The sequence below is a fragment of the Hippopotamus amphibius genome, chromosome 3 (genome assembly GCF_030028045.1).
Source record: "Hippopotamus amphibius kiboko isolate mHipAmp2 chromosome 3, mHipAmp2.hap2, whole genome shotgun sequence".
In the NCBI taxonomy this organism is placed as follows: Eukaryota; Metazoa; Chordata; class Mammalia; order Artiodactyla; family Hippopotamidae; genus Hippopotamus; species Hippopotamus amphibius.
In genome coordinates, this window is record NC_080188.1 from 142,790,200 (window position 1) to 142,812,174 (window position 21,975).

Below are 21,975 nucleotides of genomic sequence, written 5' to 3' on the forward strand. Positions count from 1 at the left end.
CACTTTCTTCTCAAGTGCACATGGAACATTCTCCAGGATAGATCACATCTTGGGTCACAAATCAAGCCTCAGAAAATTTAATTGAAATTGTATCAGGCATCTTCTCTGACCACAATGCTACGAGATTAGAAATCGATTATAGGAAAAAAAAACTGTAAAAAACACAAGTACATGGAGGCTAAACAGTGCACTACTAAATAATCAAGAGATCACTGAAGAAAACAAAGAAAAAATAAAAAAAATACATAAAAACAAATGATAATGAAAATACAATGACTCAAACCCTATGGGATACAGCAAAAGTAGTTCTAATAGGGAAGTTTATAGCAATTCAATCTCACCTCAAGAAACAAGAAAAATCTCCAATAAAAAATCTAACCTTACACCTAAAATAACTAGAGAAAGAAGAACAAAGAAAAACCAAAGTCAACAGAAGGAAAGAAATCATAAAAATCAGAGCAGAAATAAATGAAATAGAAACAAAGAAAACAATAGCAAAGATCAATAAAACTAAAAGTTGGTTCTTTGAGAAGATGAACCTTTAGCCAGACTCATCAAGAAAAAATGGGAGAGAACACAAACAAATAAAATTAGAAATGAAAAAGGAGAAATCACAACTGACACCACAGAAATACAAAGGATTATAAGAGACTACTATAAACAACTATATGCCAATAAAATGGACAACCTCAAAGAAATGGACAAATTCTTGGAAAGTACAAATTTCCAAAACTGAATCAGGAAGAATTAGAAAATATAAACGGACCTATCACAAGTAATGAAACTGAAACTGTAATAAAAAAAATCTTCCAACAAACAAAAGTCCAGGACCAGATGGCTTCATAAGTGAATTTTAACAAACATTTAGAGAAGAGATAACACCTATCCTTCTCAAATTCTTTCAAAAAATTGCAGAGGGAGGAACACTCCCAAATTCATTCTATGAGGCCACCATCACCCTAATACCAAAACCAGACAGATATCACAAAAAAAGAAAATTACAGACCAATATCACTGATGAACATAGATGCAAAAATCCTCAACAAAATACTAGCAAGCACAATCCAACACATTAAAAGGATCATACACCATGATCAAGTGTGATCTATCCCAGGAATGTAAGGATTCTTCAACATATACAAATCAATCGTTATTGATTGATACACCATATTAACAAATTGAAGGATAAAAACCATATGATCATCTTGATAGATGCAGAAAAAGCTTTCGACAAAATTCAACACCAATTTATGATAAAAACTCTCCAGAAAATGGGCATAGAGGGAACCTACCTTAACATAATAAAGGCTGTATATAGCAAACTCACAGCAAACATTATTCTCAATGGTGAAAAACTGAAAGCATTTCCACCAAGATCAGGAATAAGACAAGGATGTCCACCCTCACCACTCTTATTCAACATAGTTTTGGAAGTCCTCGCCACAGCAATAAGAGAAGAAAAAGAAATAAAAGGAATACAAATTGGAAAAGAAGTAAAACTGTCACTGTTTGTAGATGATATGATACTATACATAGAAAATCCTAAAGATGCCACCAGAAAACTACTAGAGCTCATCAATGAATTTGGTAAAGTTGCAGGATACAAAATTAATGCACAGAAATCTCTTGCATTCCTATACACTAACAACAAAAAACCAGAAAGAGAAATTAAGGAAACAATCTCATTTACCATCGCAACAAAAAGAATAAAATACCTAGGCATAAACCTACCTTAGCAGACAAAAGATGTGTACTCAGAAAACTATAAGACACTGATGAAAGAAATCAAAGATGATATAAACAGATGGAGAAATATACCATGTTCTTAGATTGGAAAAATCAATATTGTGAAAATGACTATACTATCCAAAGCAATCTACAGATTCAATGCAATCCCTATCAAATTACCAATGGCATGCTTCACAAAATTAGAACAAAAAATTTTACAATTTGTTTGGAAACACAAAAGACCCTGAGTAGCCAAAGCAATCCTGAGAAAGAATAATGGAGCTGGAGGAATCATGCTCCTAGACTTCAGACTGTACTACAAGGCTACAGTAATCAAGACAGTATGGTGCAGGCACAAAAACAGAAATATAGATCAATGGTACAGGATAGAAAGCACAGAGATAAACCCACACAAATATGGTAACCTAATTTATTTTTATTTATTTTTATATTTTTAATAAATTTATTGAGATACAGTTAACATACAATAAACTGCATATATTTAGAGTATACAATTTGGTATACCAATCTCCCAATTCATTCCCCCCCCAACCCTCCCTGCTTTCCCCACTTGGTGTCCATATGTTTGTTCTCTACATCTGTGTCTCTATTTCTGCCTTGCAAACTGGTTTATTTTTACCATTTTTCTATATTCCATGTATATGTGTTAATATACGATATTTGTTTTCCTCTTTCTGACTCATTTCACTCTGTATGACAGTCTCTATATGGTCACTAATTTATGACAAAGGAGGAAAGAACATACACTGGAGAAAAGAGAGCCTCTTCAATTAGTGGTGCTGGGAAAACTGGACAGCTACACGTAAAAACATGAAATTAGAATACTACCTAACACAATACAAAAAACTAAACTCAAAATGGATTAAAGACCTAAATGTAAGACTGGACACTATAAAACTCTTAGAGGAAAACATAGGCAGAACACTCTAAGCTGTAGCAAAATCCTTTTTGACCCACCCCCCAGAATAATGGAAATAAAACCAAAAATAAATAAATGGACCTAATGAAATTTAAAAGCATGTGCACAGCAAAAGAAACTTGACAATTCTCATAATGGGAGAAAAGACAATTCTCATAATGGGAGAAAATATTTGTAAATGAAGCAACTGACAAAGGATTAATCTCCAAAATACACAAGCAACTCATGCAGCTCAATACCAAAAAACAACAACAAAAAAACCCAAACCAAAAATGAGCAGAGACCTAAATAGACATTTCTTCAAGGAAGACATACAGATTGCCAACAAACACATTAAAAGATGCTCAACATCACTAGTCATTAGAGGAATGTAAATCAAAACCACAATGAGGTATTACCTCACATCAGCCAGAATGACTATCATCAAAAAAATCTAGAAACAATAAATGCTAGAGAGGGTGCAGAGAAGAGGAAACCCTCCTGCACTGTTGGTGGGAATATAAATTGATACAGTCACTATGGAGAACAGTATGGAGGTTCCTTAAAAAACTAAAAATGGAACTACCATATGACCCAGCAATCCCAAAACTGGGCATATACCCAGGGAAAACCATAATTCAAAGAGACACATGTACCACAATGTTCATTGCAGCATTATTTACAACAGGCAGGACATGGAAGCAACCTAAATGTCCATCAACAGATGAATGGATAAAGAAGGTGTGGCACATATATACAGTGGAATATTACTCAGTCATAAAAAGGAACAAAATTGATTTATTTGTAGTGAGGTGGATGAAAAAAGAGTCTGTCATACAGAGTAAAGTAAGCCAGAAAGAGAGAAACAAATACTGTATGCTAACACATATATATGGAATCTAGAAAAATGGTACTGATGAAACCAGTGGCAGGGCAGGAATAGAGATGCAGACATAGAGCATGGACTTGAGGGCACGCGGAGGAGAAGGGAAAGCTGGGACAAAGTGAAAGAGTAGCACTGACATATAAACACTACCAAATGTAAAATAGATAGCTAGTGGGAAGCTGCTGCAGAGCACAGGGAGATCAGCTCGATGCTTTAAGACGACCTAGAGGGGTGGGATAGGGAGGGTGGGAGGAAGGCTCAAGAGAGAGAGGATATGGCGATATATGTATACATATAGCTGATACACTTTGTTGTACAGCAGAAACTAACACAACATTGTAAAGCAATTATACTCCAATTAAAATGAAAAAATAAAAAATAAAATCAACAGAGGGACTTCCCTGGTGGCACAGTGGTTAAGAATCCGCCTGCCAATGTAGGGGACATGGGTTCGAGCCCTGGTCCGGGAAGATTCCAGTGCACCACAGCTGCTGAGCCCGTAAGTCACAACTACTGAAACCTGTGCTCCATAACGAAGAGTAGCCCCTGCTCACCACAACTAGAGAAAGCCTGTGTGCAGCAATGAAAACCCAGCACAGCCAAAAATAAATAAATAAATAATAATTTATTATTTATAATAGGCAATCTCTCCTCTAAGATTTGCAGCATGGAATACCTTCTGCCTGATGCCAACTTACTTGGGAGATTAAGGGGCTGTATGACGTGTGACCAGTTTCTTTCCAAAAATCAGTCTTATTTTATACTACTCTATTGCTTTTTTTTTGTGGAGGGGTATCTTTACTTTTAAACAATAGGCTATCTTGTTAGTTCATATTTTTTTGTTGTTGATAATGTAATTTCATATTTAGACTTACAGCCTTTTCACTAGTTATGTGATATAACTGAATGGGTATGTCCTAATATAAAACCCTTTTGTGAGAATGATGCCATCCACAAGAAAAGTAATGATTTATACTTTAAATTAGGTAATAACTGAATACATACTTTTTCTTTAAATATCACTCTCATCAGTTTAATGTGTAAGTAAAGTGTATGGTATCAGTATACAATGATCTATATAAGTCAGTCCAGTAGGGAAATCAGGAACAATGTTCTTTCTATTTTTTTAAGCTGTGAGCATATAAGATGCTATGTAAGGGACAAATTTTTAAGACGATGCATATGGTGAACAAATATATTGTTATAATCTAATATAGCATGTAGTAATTGCTAAGAGATATATTTATTGGTATGCAGAGGAGATAATGTATTGCATAATAATTTGACATAAAAGATAACTGGTGAAATGTCTGTACTAGGTCTTTTAAACAACCATAATAAGATTTTCTTTTCTTTTCTTCCTCACAAAGTCTATTTAAAAATACAACAACGACAACAAAAAAATACAACAATCTTGATATTCATTGAAAAAAAAAAAAAAAGAATCCGTCTGCCAATGCAGGGGACATGGGTTTGACCCCTGTCTGGGAGGATCCCAAATGCCACGGAGCAATGGAGCCCATGTGCCACAATTACTGAGCCTGTGCTCTGGAGCCCATGAACCACAACTACTGAACCAATGCACCACAACTACTGAAGCCTGCGTGCCTAGAGCCCAAGCTCCACAACAAGGCTTCATTGCACTGAAAGCCCTCAAACTGCAATGAAGAGTGGCCCTGGCTCACCACAACTAGAGAAAGGCCCATGTGCAGCAACAAAGACCCAACACAGCCAAAAATAAAATAAATAAATAAAAAATAAATAAAATCAGCAGAGACCTAAGAGAGTCTTTCTGCACACAGGTTAAGGCTCTAGCTGCAAGATGATCTGACTCCCTAATTACAGTCTAGAGGTTTTATAATGAGCCAATACTGCAGATGTTAGCTGTACAAAATAAAATTTAAATTAAAAGTGTAATTTCTACTAATTTTTAAAATTTGTTGTGAAATAGATCATAAAACAGTTGTGTATGACATTATTTACAGTATAAAAAACAACAATAAAGATACTGTGTACTAAAGAAGAAATCAGCCCCTTCATAATCAGCAGAACTGTTACATATTTTAAGAGTTAAAACCACAGCTAATAACAACAAAAATACTACTGCCTTCAACAGCCATCATGACCCCTTTATCCTTTCCATTCTTCTGAAAGAATAGTGTAACTTCCTTTGTTTTCAAAATGTGTATTTGAATGTGTGATCAAATGTACTGGCCTCTGAAATTGTGTATATTTGTGAGCTCAAGGCCCTTCTCACTGAACGGATCCCAAAGAAATTTTGTTGAATCTGTAGATCAATTTGGAGAGTACTGCCATTTTACAATATTAAATCTTCCAATCTGTGAATATGGGATGTCTTCCCATTTATTTAGGTCTTCTTAAATTTTTTTCAACAATATTTTATAGTTTTCAGAGTATAAGTTTTATACTTCTTTTATTAACTTTATTTCTAAGTATTTTATTCTTTTTGTACATGGAATTACTTAATCCAATTCTCACATTATTCCTTGCTAGACTAGAAATATAATTGATTTTTGTACATTAATATCATTTATTTGTTTAAGTGGATCCTTTAGGATTTTCTATAATGAGATGTCATCTGTGAATGAGATTGTTTTTACCTTTTATCTCCAATCTGGATGACTTTTATTTTATCTGCTTGCTTATTGCCCTGGTTAAACCCTCCTAAAATTGATATGGATTTTCAAGGGACCCCAAATAGACAAAAACAATATTGAAAAAGAACAAAGCTGGAGGACTCACAGTTCCTGATTTCAAATCTTACTACAAAGCTACAGTAATCAAAACAGTGTGGTACTGGCATAAAGACAGACATATAGACCAATGGAATTGAAAAGAGAGCCCAGAAATAAATCCTTGCATATATAGTCAATAATTTTTGGCAAGGGTGCCAAGATCACTCAGTAGGGGAAATGCATTCTTTTGAACAAATGGTGCTGTATAGCCACATGCAAAAGAACAAAACTGGACTCTTTTCTAAGACCATATACAAAAATTCACACAAAATCATCCATGACCTAAACGTAAGACCTGAAATTATAAAAGTTTTAAGGAGAAATATAGAGCAAAACTTTATAATGTTGGACTTGGCAATAATCTCTTGGATATGACAACAAAGGCACAGGTAACAAAAGGAAAATAAACAAACTGGACTTCATGAAAACAAAAAAAATTGTGGATCAATTTTTTGATCCAAAAACCAGGCAAAGATGTCACAAAAAAAGAAAATTACAGACCAATATCACTGATGAGTTTAGATGCAAAAATCCTCAACAAAATATTAGCTAACAGAATACAACAGCACATTAAAAAAATCATACATCATGATCAAGTGGGGCTTATCCCTGGGATGCAAGGATTCTTCAATATACACAAATCAATCAACGTGATACATCATATCAACAAATTGAAGGATAAAATCCATATGATCATCTCAATAGATGCAGAAAAAGCTTTTGACAAAGTTCAACATCCATTTATGATAAAAGCTCTCCAGAAAATGGGCATAGTAGGAAATAACCTCAACATAATAAAAGCCATATATGAGAAACCAAAAGCCAACATCATTCTCAATGGGGAAAAAACTGAAAGAATACCCTCTAAGAACAGGAACAAGACAAGGGTGTCCACTCTCACCATTATTATTCAACATAGTTTTGGAAGTTTTAGCCACAGCAATCAGAGAAGAAAATGAAATAAAAGGAATCCAAATTGGAAAAGAAGAAGTAAAATTGTCACTCTTTGCAGATGACATGATATTATACATAGAAAACCCTAAAGACTCTATCAGAAAACTGCTAGCACTAATTGATGAGTTTAGTAAAGTAGCAGGATACAAAATTAATGCACAGAAATCTCTTGCATTCCTATACACTAACAACGGAAGAGCAGAAAGAGAAATTAAGGAAACTCTCCCATTCACCATTGCAACCAAAAGAATCAAATACCTAGGAATAAACCTGCCTAAGGAGGCAAAAGATCTGTATGCAAAAAACTTTAAGACATTGATGAAAGAAATCAAAGATGACACAAACAGCTGGAGGGACACACCATGTTCCTGGATTGGAAGAATCAACATCGTGAAAATGACTGTACTACCCAAAGCAATTTACAGATTCAATGCAATCCTGATCAAATTACCAATGGCATTTTTCACAGAACTAGAGCAAGAAATCTTACGATTTGTATGGAAATGCAAAAGACCCCAAATAGCCAAAGCAATCTTGAGAAGGAAAAATGGAGTTGGTGGAATCAGGCTTCCTGACTTCAAACTATACTACAAGGCCATAGTGATCAAGACAGTATGGTACTGGCACAAAAACAGAAAGGAAGACCAATGGAATAGAATAGAGAACTCAGAAGTAAGCCCAAACACATATGGGCACCTTATCTTTGACAAAGGAGGCACGAATATACAATGGAAAAAAGACAGCCTCTTCAATAAGTGATGCTGGGAAAATTGGACAGCAACATGTAAAAGAATGAAATTAGAACACTTCCTAACACCATACACAAAAACAAACTCCAAATGGATTAAAGACCTACATGTAAGGCCAGACACTATAAAACTCCTAGAGGAAAACATAGGCAGAACACTCTATGACATCCATCAAAGCAACATCCTTTTGGACCCACCTCCTAGAATCATGGAAATAAAAGCAAGAATAAACACATGGGACCTCATGAAACTTAAAAGCTTTTGCACAGCGAAAGAAACCATAAACAAGACTAAAAGGCAACCCTCAGAATGGGAAAAAATAGGTGCCTACGAAACAACGGGCAAAGGATTAACCTCCAAAATATACAAGCAGCTCATACAGCTTAATACCAAAAAAGCAAATAACCCAATCCACAAATGGGCAGAAGACCTAAATAGGCATTTTTCCAAAGAAGACATACAGATGGCCAACAAACACATGAAAAGATGCTCAACATCACTAATCAGAGAAATGCAAGTCAAAGCCACAATGAGGTATCACCTCACACCGATCAGAATGGCCATCATCACAAAATCTGGAAACAACAAATGTTGGAGAGGATGTGGAGAAAAGGGAACTCTCCTGCACTGTTGGTGGGACTGTAAGTTGGTACAGCCACTATGGAAAACAATTTGGAGGTTCCTTAAAAAACTACAAATAGAACTACCATATGATCCAGTAATCCCACTACTGGGCATATACCCAAAGAAAACCATAATCCCAAAAGAAACATGTACCATAATGTTTATGGCAGCACTGTTTACAATAGCCAGGACATGGAAGCAACCTAAATGTCCATCAACAAATGAATGGATAAAGAAGATGTGACATATATATACAATAGAATATTACTCAGCTATAAAAAGGGATGAGATGGAGCTATATGTCATGAGGTGGATAGACCTAGAGTCTGTCATACAGAGTGAAGTAAGTCAGAAAGAGAAAGACAAATATTGTATGCTAACTCACATATACGGAATCTAAAAATGGTACTGATGAACTCAGTGACAAGACAAGAACAAGGACGCAGATGCAGAGAATGGACTGGAGAACTCGAGGTTTGGGGGGGGGCGGGGGGTGAAGGGGAAGCTGAGACGAAGTGAGAGAGTAGCACAGACATATGTATAGTACCAACTGTAAAATAGATAGCCAGTGGGAAGTTGTTGTGTAAAAAAGGGAGTTCAACTCGAGGATGGAAGATGCCTTAGAGGAGTGGGAAGGGGAAGGTGGGGGGGACTCGAGGGAGGGTGGGGGGGGAGTCGAGGGAGGGAGGGAATTCGGGGATATGTGTATAAAAACAGATGATTGAACTTGGTGTACCCCCCAAAAAATAAAAAAAATTTAAAAAAAAGAATACAATAATCTGTGAAATAAGTAAGCTCATGTATAATTAATGATATTAATAAATTATAATTTTTAATGTGATAAAAAAATTTTTTTTGATCCACAGCAGCAGAGTTAAAAAGTCAACCCACAGAATGGGAATAAATATTGGCAAATTATATACCTAATAAGGAATTAATACCTAGAACATATGTGAATTTCCCAAATTTCTATTTTTGACTTTTAATTCATCCCATTGTGTTCAGAAAACTTACTTAGCATGTTGCAATTCTTTTAAACATTTTGAGGCTTGCTTTATGGCCTAAAATGTGGGATATCCTAGAGGATGTTTCATGTGCACTTGAGAAGAATGTGTATTCAATTGCTTTTGTGTGGAGTTTTCCATGGATATTTTTGAGATCTAGTGGGTTTGCATTGCTTTTCAATTCTTCTTTTACCTTGTGGAGCAACTATCTAGTCATTCTGTCTATTATTGGAAGTGGGGTATTGACACCTCCAGCTATTATTATTGAGCTATTTGTCCCTTCAATTTTATAAGTTTTGTTTCATGTATTTGGGGGCGCTGTTCTTAGGTGCATATCCTAATGGATTAACTCTTTTGTCATTATAAAATGCCCTTTTTTATCTCTAGTAACACTTTTTTTTGTCTATTGTGTCTGATGTTAGTGAAACAACTCCAGCTTTCTTATGGTTTCTGTTTGGATAACATATCTTTCTCCATTCTTTTATTTTCAAGTTACTTACATGTCTGAATCTGACATATGTCTCCTGTAGTCACCATGTAATTAGATCTTAATTTTTTATCCAGTCTGTCAATCTCTGCCTTTTGATTGGATTGTTTAATCCATTTAATGTTACTGTTAATATACAGGACTTGGATTTACATTTGCTCTTTCACTTATTGTTTTCTGTATGTCTCATATCTTTTTCCCCATCTATTCCTCTTTTGTTGCTTTCTTTTGCATCAAATGAATATTTGCTTACATAAAATTTTAATTTCTTTAATGATTTTTTTCACTATGTGTTTTTGTTATGTTCCTAGTTGTTGCTCTAGGACTTATCATATACATCCTAACTGATCAGCATATTTCATATTTATTTTAACTTAGTTCAATAAGATATAGAAATGTTGCTCCTGGGAATTCCCTAGTGGTCCAGTGGTAAGGACTCTGCGATTTCACTGCCTTTGGCATGAGTTCAATCTCTGATCAGGGAGCTAAGATCCTGCATGCTGTGCAGCACAGTCAAGAGAAAAGAAAAAAGAAAAAAAGAAAAGTTGCTCCTAAATAGATATATTTCCTTTTCCTCCATTTCGTGCTCTTATTGTTGAACATATTACAACTATATATGTTACAAATCCAAAAATACACTATTACAATTGTTACTTTATATAATTTCATGCCTTGTAAAGAAACTGAGAGGAGAGAAAGTACATATAGAGTTTGTTATAATAGCCTTCTTATTTACCATTTCTAATTCACTTCATTTGCTTCTGTGGAACTGAGTCACCATCTAGTGTCATTCCCTTACTCCAAGGCAGCTTTGCTCCCATCATATCTTTTGTGTTGTTGTTGTCAAATATTTTACATTTCTATATGCTATAGGCCCAAGAATACAATTATATATATTATATAGATAGATAGATATAGCTATAGATATAGATATGTTGCTTTATACAATTGCTTTTAAAATTAGTTAAGAGAAGAAAGTAGAAGAAATAGGCATCTACGCTGTCTCTTATCATTACCTAACATTTACTCATGCTATTTATTTTTTCATGTGGATTCAATTTATATTCTTTTTTTAAAAAATATTTATTTCTTTATTTGGCTGCACTAGGTCTTAGTTGCCACATGCAGCTTCTTTACTTGTGGCATACAGGCTCTTAGTTGCGGCATGCAGGATCTAGTTCCCTGACCAAGGATGGAATCTGGGCCCCCTGCATTGGGAGTGTGGAGTCTTAACCACTGCACCACCAGGAAAGTTCCTTGAGTTACATTCTTAGGTCATTTCCTCACAGCCTAAAGAACTTCTTTTAGTATTTCTTAGCAAGTAGCTGTTTGAGCAACAATTCTCTCAGTTTTTGTTTACCTGAAAATCTCTTCATTATGTCTTTACTTTTGAAAAATAGTTTTGCTGGGTATTAGGTTCTTGTTTGACAATGTTTTTTCCCCAGCACTTCGAATATGTTATCGTACTGCCTTCTGGCCCTCATTGTTTCTGATGAGGAGTCAACTGTTAATCTTTTGGGGACTCCTTTTATGTGACAAGCCCTTTTTCTCTTGCTCTTTCAAGATTTTCTCTTTGTCTTTAAGCATTTTTACTGATGTGTCTAGGTATGGATCTTTGTTTTGTGTTTATCCTGCTTGGAGTCCATTAAGCTTCTTGTATGTATAGAATAATGTTTTTCATCAAATTTGAGTAGTTTTCAGCTACTCAAAAAAATTTTTTTTCCTGCTTCTTTTTCTCCTCCCCTTCTGGTATTTTCATTACATGTATGTTGATGATCTTAATGGTGTCCCATGTTTCTCTGAGGCCCTATACATTTTTTTATTGTCATAAAATACACATAAAATTTACCATTTTAACCATCTTTAAATGTACAATTCGGTGGCATTAAGTATATTCACAAGGTTGTTAAAACCATTACTGCTATGCATTTCCAGAACTTTTTTATCATCCTGAACAGAAACTCTGTACCTATTAAACAATAACTTCCCATTCTCCACTTCCTTTGCCTCTGTTAACCTCTATTATTTTTTCTGTCTCTATGTCTGGTCAACTTTTAAACTTTAAACACAGCAGCTCTCTTTTTCATCAGACTTTCATGTAGGGAAGGAGGGGCAATTCTCTGGCTTAAAAATATAATTTGAAATAAATAACTACCTAGGGGAAAATAGAAAATTATAAGCCACTGGCCACAGGTGGCGGTGGGAATAGTGATGATTCATTTCACCCTGAGTAACTCTGGAGACTCCAGAATATCTATGTCTATCAGTAGGACAAATCTCAGCTTAATTAACAAAGCTAAAATATGTAAAACCAGTTGATTTCCTTATCTGACCACACAGCATAGATGAATGGTTGCAAGGGCAAGTCTGGGGAAGGGAATGGTGCCTGAGTATGTTGTTCTGCTGGTGTTCCCAAAGATTATGGGCCTCAAAGTTTGGGGTTTTAAGGAATTACTATTTTCATCAATTGTTTGCTGTAAGACGATAAGATAATTAAAAGAGTTCTTTGCACAAGATTTAACATGTTCTGCAAATAACAGGTTGGTACTGTTACTTGCAGAGAAGCTCCTATTATAATCAAAATCATTTCAAAACATGTCACCAGAAGCCCATTCAAAAATTATTAGAGCACTTGTACCTCCTGAGCCTGATAGGCATGGTAAATAGCATCCTTTTCAAGACTGAGGGAGGGTATATGTCTCTCTGAATGTCCAATGTGGAGAATCTTTTTTAGCAAGAGCAGCTAAATCATACCTTCTCCTGTGATACAACAGGAAATACACAAGGGTGAGTCAAAACTTATTCGCACTCCAGTTATGTTAAAACGTTTATAAATTCTAGAGCCAGAGCGTGCATAAATTTTGACTCACCCTCATATATATATATAATTTTATTTATTTATTTATTTATTTATTTATTGGCTGAGTTGGGTCTTCTTTCTCTAGTTGCAGCAAGTCGGGGCTACTCTTCGTTGTGGTGCTTGGGCTTCTCATTGCCGTGGCTTCTCTTGCTGCAGAGCATGGGCTCTAGGTGCGTGGGCTTCAGTAGTTGTAGCATGTGGGCTCAATAGTTGTGGCTCATGGGCTGTAGAGTGCAGGCTTAGTAGTTGTGGCGCATGGGCTTAGTTGCTCTGTGGCATATGGGATCTTCCCGGCCCAGGGCTCAAACCCGTGTCCCCTGCCAATGCAGGCAGATTCTTAACCACTGTGCCACCAGGGAAGCCCACGCTCATATATATTTGACCTTTAACTTTGGTTCTTGACATAGAGCTCCTAAATGGCTTGGAATTCCTTAAGTGATATGAGTGTCTTTTTTTTCTAATGAAGTGTTTCTTGGCAGGGCCCTAGATGGCTTCAGGATGGGGCCTTGTCACCAGAAAGATGAAGGCATGATTACAGGGTTAGAATCACCTCCTGACATCTGGGGACTGGAAAGGGACTGGAGACTGAGTCAATCAACAATAGCCAATGATTTCATTGATCATACCTTTGTAACCCTTAATAAAAATACTTAAATGATGGAGTTCAGAGAGCTTGCAACATGGAAGCTCCATGAGCCTCCCCACTCTCACCACCTTGCCATAAGTGTCTCTCCCATCCAGATGTTCCTGAGTTATATCCTTTATGATAAACCAGTAATAATAAGTAAAGTGCTTTCCTGAGTTCTGTGAGTCATTCTAGCAAATCACTAAACCTGAGGATGGTGTTATGGGAACCCCCAACTTATAACTGGGGTTGGTCAAACGTTCAGACTTGTGACTGACATCTGAAGTGGAGGACCACCTGCTGGGACTAAGCCCTTAAATCTATGGAATCTGATACTAATTCCAGGTAGTGTCAGCAAGTTGAAGAAATGGTGTTGGAAAGGACACCACATATTTCATGTCAGAAGGGAAAAACCTCTCTTTTGCTCTCAGAAGTGTTGAGGGTAAAAACAGCAAAGAATCTCCTTTACACATCTGCCAGAAGAAGAAATAATTTCTTTATTTTCATGTTCAGGTTCTACGCATTGTATGAGCAATAATGTGAAAAATCTTTTCCTTTTTTTCTTTCTTCCTACTTTTTTTTTCCAGAATGGCTGCATCAATTCTAATGCCTCTCCAGGCATCAGTGGACCAAAAACATAGTACTTTTAGGAAGGCATGGGGCTTTAACAGTTTTATTTTGGATATGTATTCTAAAAGCCTAGAAAATAGCCTCTGTTTTCTAGAAAACCAAAGACTTGAAAAGCCCTAAGTCCCTTGTTAATTTATTATCAAACACAGTCCCTCACCCTGCAAAATCCAGACTCTGGAAGAATAAAAGTTACACACCATTTGCTCCACTCACGTGTATGGTTGGCGTCACACAGATAATGAAAGTACTTCACCCTGTGAACTGTTCTGTCACCAGATCATGGTGTTCACTGGGTCTTGAGCCCTGCCTTCCCCACAGTACAAGTCCCTTCCAGATCATTCCCTCTTCCCTTTGGGATTTGGAGCCAGACAGCCTTGGTTTCTTCTTAGCATCTACCCTATGTAAGCTGTGTGGTCTAAGATACATCACTTGCCATCCCCAGATGCTAACTTCCTCATATGTACAATGCAGGCAGTATGTGACATATCTCTCATCAGAAGTCCGAAGTCCAGGATTTTTTTTCTAGCCTTTGCCCTTTGCCCCTCTTCCAAAGCATGACTTTTCCTTTTTCGTAAGCCATAGCTGCTGGAAGATGCAAGAGTCATCAGAGCATACCTGCTTTTGGATGAGCTGGATGTGGAAGGGTGCTGACAGGAGCAGATTACATTTTCTTCAACAGCTGCCCTTTACCCTGTTCTGCTGAAGTGTTTTGCCCTGACTCAGATGAAGTCTCAAGGAGAGCCTTTCAGTTTCTCTTGGTCACTAACAAGTTAATTCCTTTTATGTGGGTGTTTAAAACTCCAGTCTGATCCAAATAAACATGATATTGTCTCACTGGACTAAAAGCTTCTTTCCTCTTTGTACTGGTCAGGCCTGATTTAGGTCTGGATGTTTACCACGGAGACGGGCAGGGAGGAGAACGTCTTCTATTTCTTCTCTCTTCCTGGCTTTTACTCTGCCCCCTCTTGCAGGACTCTGTGGTGTCTAACTTGGGGGAGAGGAGGGTGAGGAGGTGGGGAGGAGGTGATAGGCAGGTTTTTTTTTAAATGACAGAGCCCACGTTACTGGTGCAGTTTTTGTCTGCCATGCCAGGAACCACGAAGGTGCAAGTCCAGGCTTTGTCAAATGGTTATAATCTGGCCCACCTCACCTGACTCGCCTGTTGGCAAAGCCACTCCCTGCAGAGACCCTCTGTCCACAGACAGCCTCCATGCACCTCTCACCTTTAGGCATTGTCAGGCCTGAGTCAGGGACCAGCCCCTTTGTGTCCCCAGACTGAAGTTCTAGGGGCGGTTCCATGAAACTCTCCTCCCTTGGCCAGGATTAACAAAGTGGCCACCCTTTCTTCCAGCAGAATGTGAGGCTGGTGCATGCACCAGAGAATGGAAGCCCAGCCCACCGCCAGCTCACTCTAAAGAAATTCTATTAATTCTGTTCCCTTTTTGTTTGTTTTGGTTTTGTTGGCTGTGCTGTGCAACTTGCGGGATCCTGGTTCCCGGGTTCCCCCACCAGGGATGGAGTCCCCACCACAGCAGTGAAAGTGCCGAGTCCTAACGACTGGACCACCAGGGAATTCCTATTACCTTTCTGGATTATTCTCTTTGCTTCTTCTTACAGACACTTCAGGGCTATTCATCATCTTTGAGCATGACCTGCGTGGAGCATCTGACCCCCTCCTGTTCACGGTTTTTGGAGCCTCTGATAAAACTCCTAAACGAAAAGAAGAGCCAAACTTGTATCCAACTTTAATATACTTAGGATTATACTTTTAAACTTGCTGCCTAGAAATGTTCTCACAAAATCTATCACACATTCCAGAAGTTTGAACTCCCTCTCTCTGATTCCACGTCTGCAGATGAGCAGATAGACTTAACATTGATTCCTGCATACACTGAAAACGCACGTGTATTTTCCTCGGGTACCAGACTATCAGGAAGCAAACGTGTCTGGCTCCTTTCAGCAGAAGCAAGTGAAAGCCCACTCGAGTGGGAGGTCAGGTCATGCCTGCAGGGCTTGCCCATAGACTGCCTCCTGACACACTGACTTTTTGCTGTAACTTACAGTCTGTGTCTCTTCAATGCCTCTAGGGCTGACAGAAAGAAATACATTTGGGAAACATGATGTTTTCCACCTGTCTACTCTTTTACCAATTTTGCCACAAGAGTAGCTTTTTCTAAAGTGTTTGTCTACAGAAAAGTATCACCTTACCCCTATTTTCCAAAGAGTGAACATGCAAGCAACTCTGTTCTGTATCTTCTGTAGTAGGTCAGCATTTTTTGCTTATGGTGACATCACTTCAAAGACCAACTTTTCTTAGTTAAAAATTCCTTCTTATCCCTGATTCAAAGTTTATGCTAAAACATTTTCAGACTCACTTGGGAGAGATTAGCAGCAGATGACAGGTTGGTGCTTGTAGTAGTTTCTAGTGCAAACTCACCTACTGGGTGTCTTAAACAACAGAAATGTGTTTGTCTCACAGTTCTAAGGGCTAGCAGCCTGAAATCAAGCTATTGGCAGGGTTGTTCCTTTTGCTGTGATGGAAGGATTTGCTCTAAAACTCTCTCCTCAGCTTGTAGATGGCCATCTTCATGTTCACATGGCATTCTCCCTGTATCTGCTCATTTTTCTTCATAAAAAACAAAAAATCAAAAACAAAAACCTCTGTTCTTTGATTGTATCATCTCTATCTACAAATTCAACAAATTTTTCTTCTGCCAGTTGAAATCTACTGTTGAGCTTCTCTAGTGCATTTTTCATTTTAGTTCTTATACTTTTCAACTACAGAATTTCCCCTTGGTTATTTTTTGTAATTTCTATCTCTTCATTTATATTCTCTATTTGATGAGACATTTTCATCATACCTTCCTTAACCTCTTTAAGCACGGTTTTCTTTAGTTTTTTGAACATATTTATTGTCACAGCTGTGAAGTGTCCTTTGGTCTGAAATCTGGGCCCTCTCTGTCATCTGCTTTTTCTCCCTATGTGGATCACACTTTCCTGTTTCTTTCTGTGTCTTCTTTTTTCTTAAAAATGAACAGTTTAGATAATACATTGTAACAATTCTCAATACTGATTTCTCCTCCCCCATCCCTGCGGGTTTGCTGTCATAGCCATTTGCTTGTTTATTTGTTAAGTGACTTGGCTGGACTATTCCAGTGAATTCTATTTCCCCATCATTGTGAAGGCCTTGATGTTGCTCACCAGTGGGCGTGGTCTTGGTAATGTTCAGTCACTCTGTGATTAGCAGGGTACTTCTTAATTATACCTTTCCCTGATCTATTAAGATGTCTGCTTCTATTGGTATTACACTCAGCTGCTAGGTTTCTCTAATTGCTGACTGATAGCTCTATTATTTTTGGCAATGTCCTTGAGCGTAAGTTGCTCCACGATCCGATCCAGTTAAATTTGAGCCCCCTTCCAGGGATACAAGGAAGTTGAATGGGGTTGAATGAGTATTTTCAGTCTGCCACAACTGTGGTAGAGCCTCCACTCTATGAGATGGCTGAATGGATGAATGGACCCTTGACTACCTGGCAACATTCTCCTGGAATTAAACCTCTGCAACATGGAACTGGGGTGAGGGGGTTGAGGTAGGAGCATGAGAAATGCTGGCAACCTGCCCCTCCTGGGAAGACACCATAGCACCTGACTGGGAGCTGGGGGGATAAGGAGGCTTATCTTCTTGGCCACAGCTGCCTGGGGAGGACCATCCGAGCTTGGGTTGAGGGGAGAAAGAGCAGGTCATCATTCAAGTGCCATAGACATTTGCTGTTCTTATTGAGATTTAGCAGATTTTCTTGAATAAATGTTTCATTCACTGTGTGCCCTTAGGACAACTTCCAGAGACTTTAAATAGTTGTTGTTTTCCAAAGCTTTCACCAGTTATAGTTGTTTTGCTGCAAATGAGAGCTTTTAAAATAGCATCTTACTGTAGATTTTAATTGCATGTCTTTGATATGATGAGCTTAAACCTTTTTCACCTCATCCTGGGTCATTTGTGCTAGTTTATGCTTGTTTGCTCGCTGATCAATTCCTAATACTTTCCTGCAGTGCACTGCAGAGGGGCTCACCCCTACAGACTCCCATGTCAGCTGAACTATAGCTGAGTTTGGCTAATAGGAGACACTGGGGGCACACTAGAAGGCAGGAGGGTAAAACCAGGGATTTCTCCCCCTACCCCCTTCTCCACCCTGGGCTTTGCCTGGTGTGGTTGTGGCTTGAGCTCTTCCCAGACACCTAGACATGCCCACGGTGATTTCAGCTTTCATTGGGTAATGCTGCCTTCTGGGGTCCTAGAACACTTTCTCCTACTTTTGTCCTCCCAGCTGTGGGAATGGGAGTGATTTCCCACATTGTCCTCACTATCCTGCTTGCCTCTCAGCTCCTCCATCACCTGCATAACTAGTGCCCTGTATTAAATTCCCTCTGCTGTAAATACTTGACATAGTGTCTGTTTTTCAGGTTAGACGCTGACTGATACACCATTAATGCTTCCTTTTCTGTTAAATTCTTTATTTTTTCTTTTTTTTTCTATAGTCTCCCCTCCTTTTTTTCTTTTTAACACTTACGAGTTCTTTATATGTTTTGAAGATTAGTCCATTATTAATTTTATATGTTGGAAATATCTTCTCTCAGTTTATGGTTTCTCTTTTCACTCTTTATGATGACTTTCGATGAACAGTGTCTACAGTTAATGAAGTAGTCTAGTTTAAAAATATATGTTTTGAGAGATGGTTCAAGATGGCAGAGTAGGAGGATGTGCGCTCACTCCCTCTTGCAAGAGCACCGGAATTACGACTAACTGCTGAACAATCATCGACAGAAAGACGCTGGAACTCACCAAAAAAGACACCCCACATCCAGAGACAAAGGAGAAGCCGGAATGAGATGGTAGGAGGTGCGCAATCGCGTTAAAATCAAATCCCATAAATGCTGGGTGGGTGACTCACAAACTGGAGAACAGTTATACTGCAGAAGTCCACCCGCTAAAGTGAGGGTTCTGAGCCCCACATCAGGCTTCCCAACCTGGGGGTCCAGCAACAGGAGGAGGAATCCCCAGAGAGTGAGACTTTGAAAGCCAGCGGGATTTGATTGCAGGACCTCCACAGGACTGGGGGAAACAGAGACTCCACTCTTGGAGGGCACACAAAAAATAGTGTGCTCACCAGGACCCAGGGGGAAGGAGCAGTGACCCCATAGGAGACTGAACCAGACCTACCTGCTGGTGTTGGAAGGTTGCCTGCAGAGGTGGGGGGCAGCTGTGGCTCACCGAGGACACAGGGGCACTGGCAGCAGGGGTTCTGGGAAGTGCTTATTGGTGTGAGCCCTCCCAGAGTCTGCCATTAGCTCCACCAAAGAGCCTGTAAGCTCCAGTGCTGGGTAGCCTCAGACCAAACAACCAACAAGGTGGGAACACAGCCCCACCCATTGGCAGACAAGCAGATTAAACTGTCACTGAGTTCCGCCCACCCAGCCCAGCCCACCATCAGTCCCTCTGAATAAGGACGCATCCATCAGCCTCCTAGATAGCTTCCTCCACAAGAGGGCAGACAGCAGTATCAGCAGTATTTCATCTTGTGGAACCGAAAACCACAGCCACAAAAAGAGAAAATGAAAAGGCAGAAGACTTTGTACCAGATGAAGGGACAAGATAAAACCCCAGAAAAACAACTAAATGAAAAGGAGATAGGCACCCTTCCAGAAAAAGAATTCAGAATAATGATGGTGAAGATGATCCAGGATTTTGAAAAAAAGACTGGATGCAAAGATCGAAGGGCGAATAAATGACCTGGAAGACAGAATGGTGAAAATCACTGATGCAGAAAAGAATAAAGAATAAAGAATGAAAAGAACTGAAGACAGCCTAAGATACCTCTGGGACAATGTTAAACGCGCCAACATTCGCATTACACGGGTCCCAGAAGGAGGAGAGAGAGAGAAAGGACCCGAGAAAATAATGGAAGAGATTATAGTTGAAAACTTCCCTAACATGGGAAAGGAAATAGCCACCCAAGTCCAGGAAGCACAGAGAGTCCCACACAGGATAAACCCAAGGAGAAACACACCAAGACACATAGCAGTCAAACTGACAAAAATTAAAGACAAAAAACTTATTAAAAGCAACAAGAGGAAAATGACAAATAACATACAGGGAAACTCCCATAAGGTTAACAGCTGATTTCTCAGCAGAAACTCTGCAAGCCAGAAGGGAGTGGCACGATATATTTCAAGTGATGAAAGGGAAGAACCTACAACCAAGAATACTCTACCCAGCAAGGATCTCATTCAGATTCAATGGAGAAATCAAAAGCTTTACAGACAAGCAAAAGCTAAGAGAATTCAGCACCACCAAACCAGCCCTACAACAAATGCTAAAAACATATGTTTTCTTGATGGTTTGTGCCTTTAGCATCTTCTTTTTAATTTTTTTATATTTATTTATTTATTTGACTGTGCAGGGTCTTAATTGCGGCACGCAGGATATTTAGTTGAGGTGTGCAGGATCTAGTTCCCTGATGAGGGATCGAAACTGGGCCCCCTGCATTAGGAGCACAGAGTCTTAACCACTGCACCACCAGGGAAGTCCTGCATCTTCTTTTAAGAAATCACTTCCTAAACTTCCCCAAATTATATATTCTTCTAAATTCAAAGTCTTCTCAGTTTAACCTTCCACATTTAAGTCTATAAGATACACTGAACTAATTTTAGTGTAAAATATGAGGTGAGTTCAATCTCATGTCTTCTCATATTGATAACCAATTATCCCAGCACCATTTTTATTGAAAATCTTTCCATTTCCTCACTGATCTTATATTTCTATGCACTGACAGGATTTACTTCTGCACCCTCTACTCTGTCCCACTATTATGTTACTTATCCCTGAATTCATACTATGCTGTCTATATTACACTACACTATATTATTAATATGCTATCTTAAATTATATATTAAAGCTTTATAAGAAGTTTTTTTAACTGGTGAACTAAGTCCCCTTACCTTGTTCTTTTATAGATATATCTTGGCTATTCTTGGTCCTTTTACTTTTCTATATAAATGTAAAATCAGCTTATCAAGTTCCACCAAAACCCATTTGAATTTTGATTAAAATTACATTAAATTTGTAGATCAATTGTAGGAGTGGGGAGAACTGACATCTTTATAGTATTTATAGTCTTTCAATGCATGAAAGTGGTCTATTTCACAATTTATTTAAATCTTTAATGTCTTTCAATAAAGTGTTAATACTTTCTTTTGAAGATCTTACACATCTTTTGTTAGATTTGTTTCTAGGTCCTTTCTTATGCTATTATAAATGTATATTTCTATTTGACTGCATTATTTAACTGGTTGTTACTGGTATATAAAAACAAAAGGTATGAAGGGAGTCAAAAGGTATAAGTTTCCAGTTATAAAAGAAAAAAGTCATGGGAATGCAATGTACAGCATGGCGGCTATAGTTAATAATACTGTAATGCATATATTTGAAAGTTGCTAAGAGAGCAAATCTTAAAAGTTCTCACCACAAGAAAAAAATTGTGTAATTATGTATGGTGATGGATGCTAACTAGACCTATCGTGGTGATCATTTTGCAGTGTATACAAACATCCAATCATTATGTTATACACCTGAAACTACTATAACGTTACATGTCAATTATACTTCAAAAAATATGAAAGATTTTTGTATAGTGATTTTCCATCTACCAACCTGGCTAAATTCTCTTATTTTACTCAGATAACTCAGTTAGATTGG

At 38.0% G+C, this 21,975-nt stretch overlaps 1 long non-coding RNA gene across 1 annotated transcript in view; it reads right to left on the reverse strand.

Annotated features, from left to right (window-relative positions):
• Positions 1-21,975, reverse strand: part of LOC130849222 (uncharacterized) — a 44,751-nt gene that overhangs the window by 18,329 nt on the left and 4,447 nt on the right. The window contains exon 2 of the long non-coding RNA XR_009052703.1: positions 15,806-15,932. This is a non-coding gene — a long non-coding RNA (uncharacterized LOC130849222). The remainder of the gene's footprint in view (positions 1-15,805; positions 15,933-21,975) is intronic.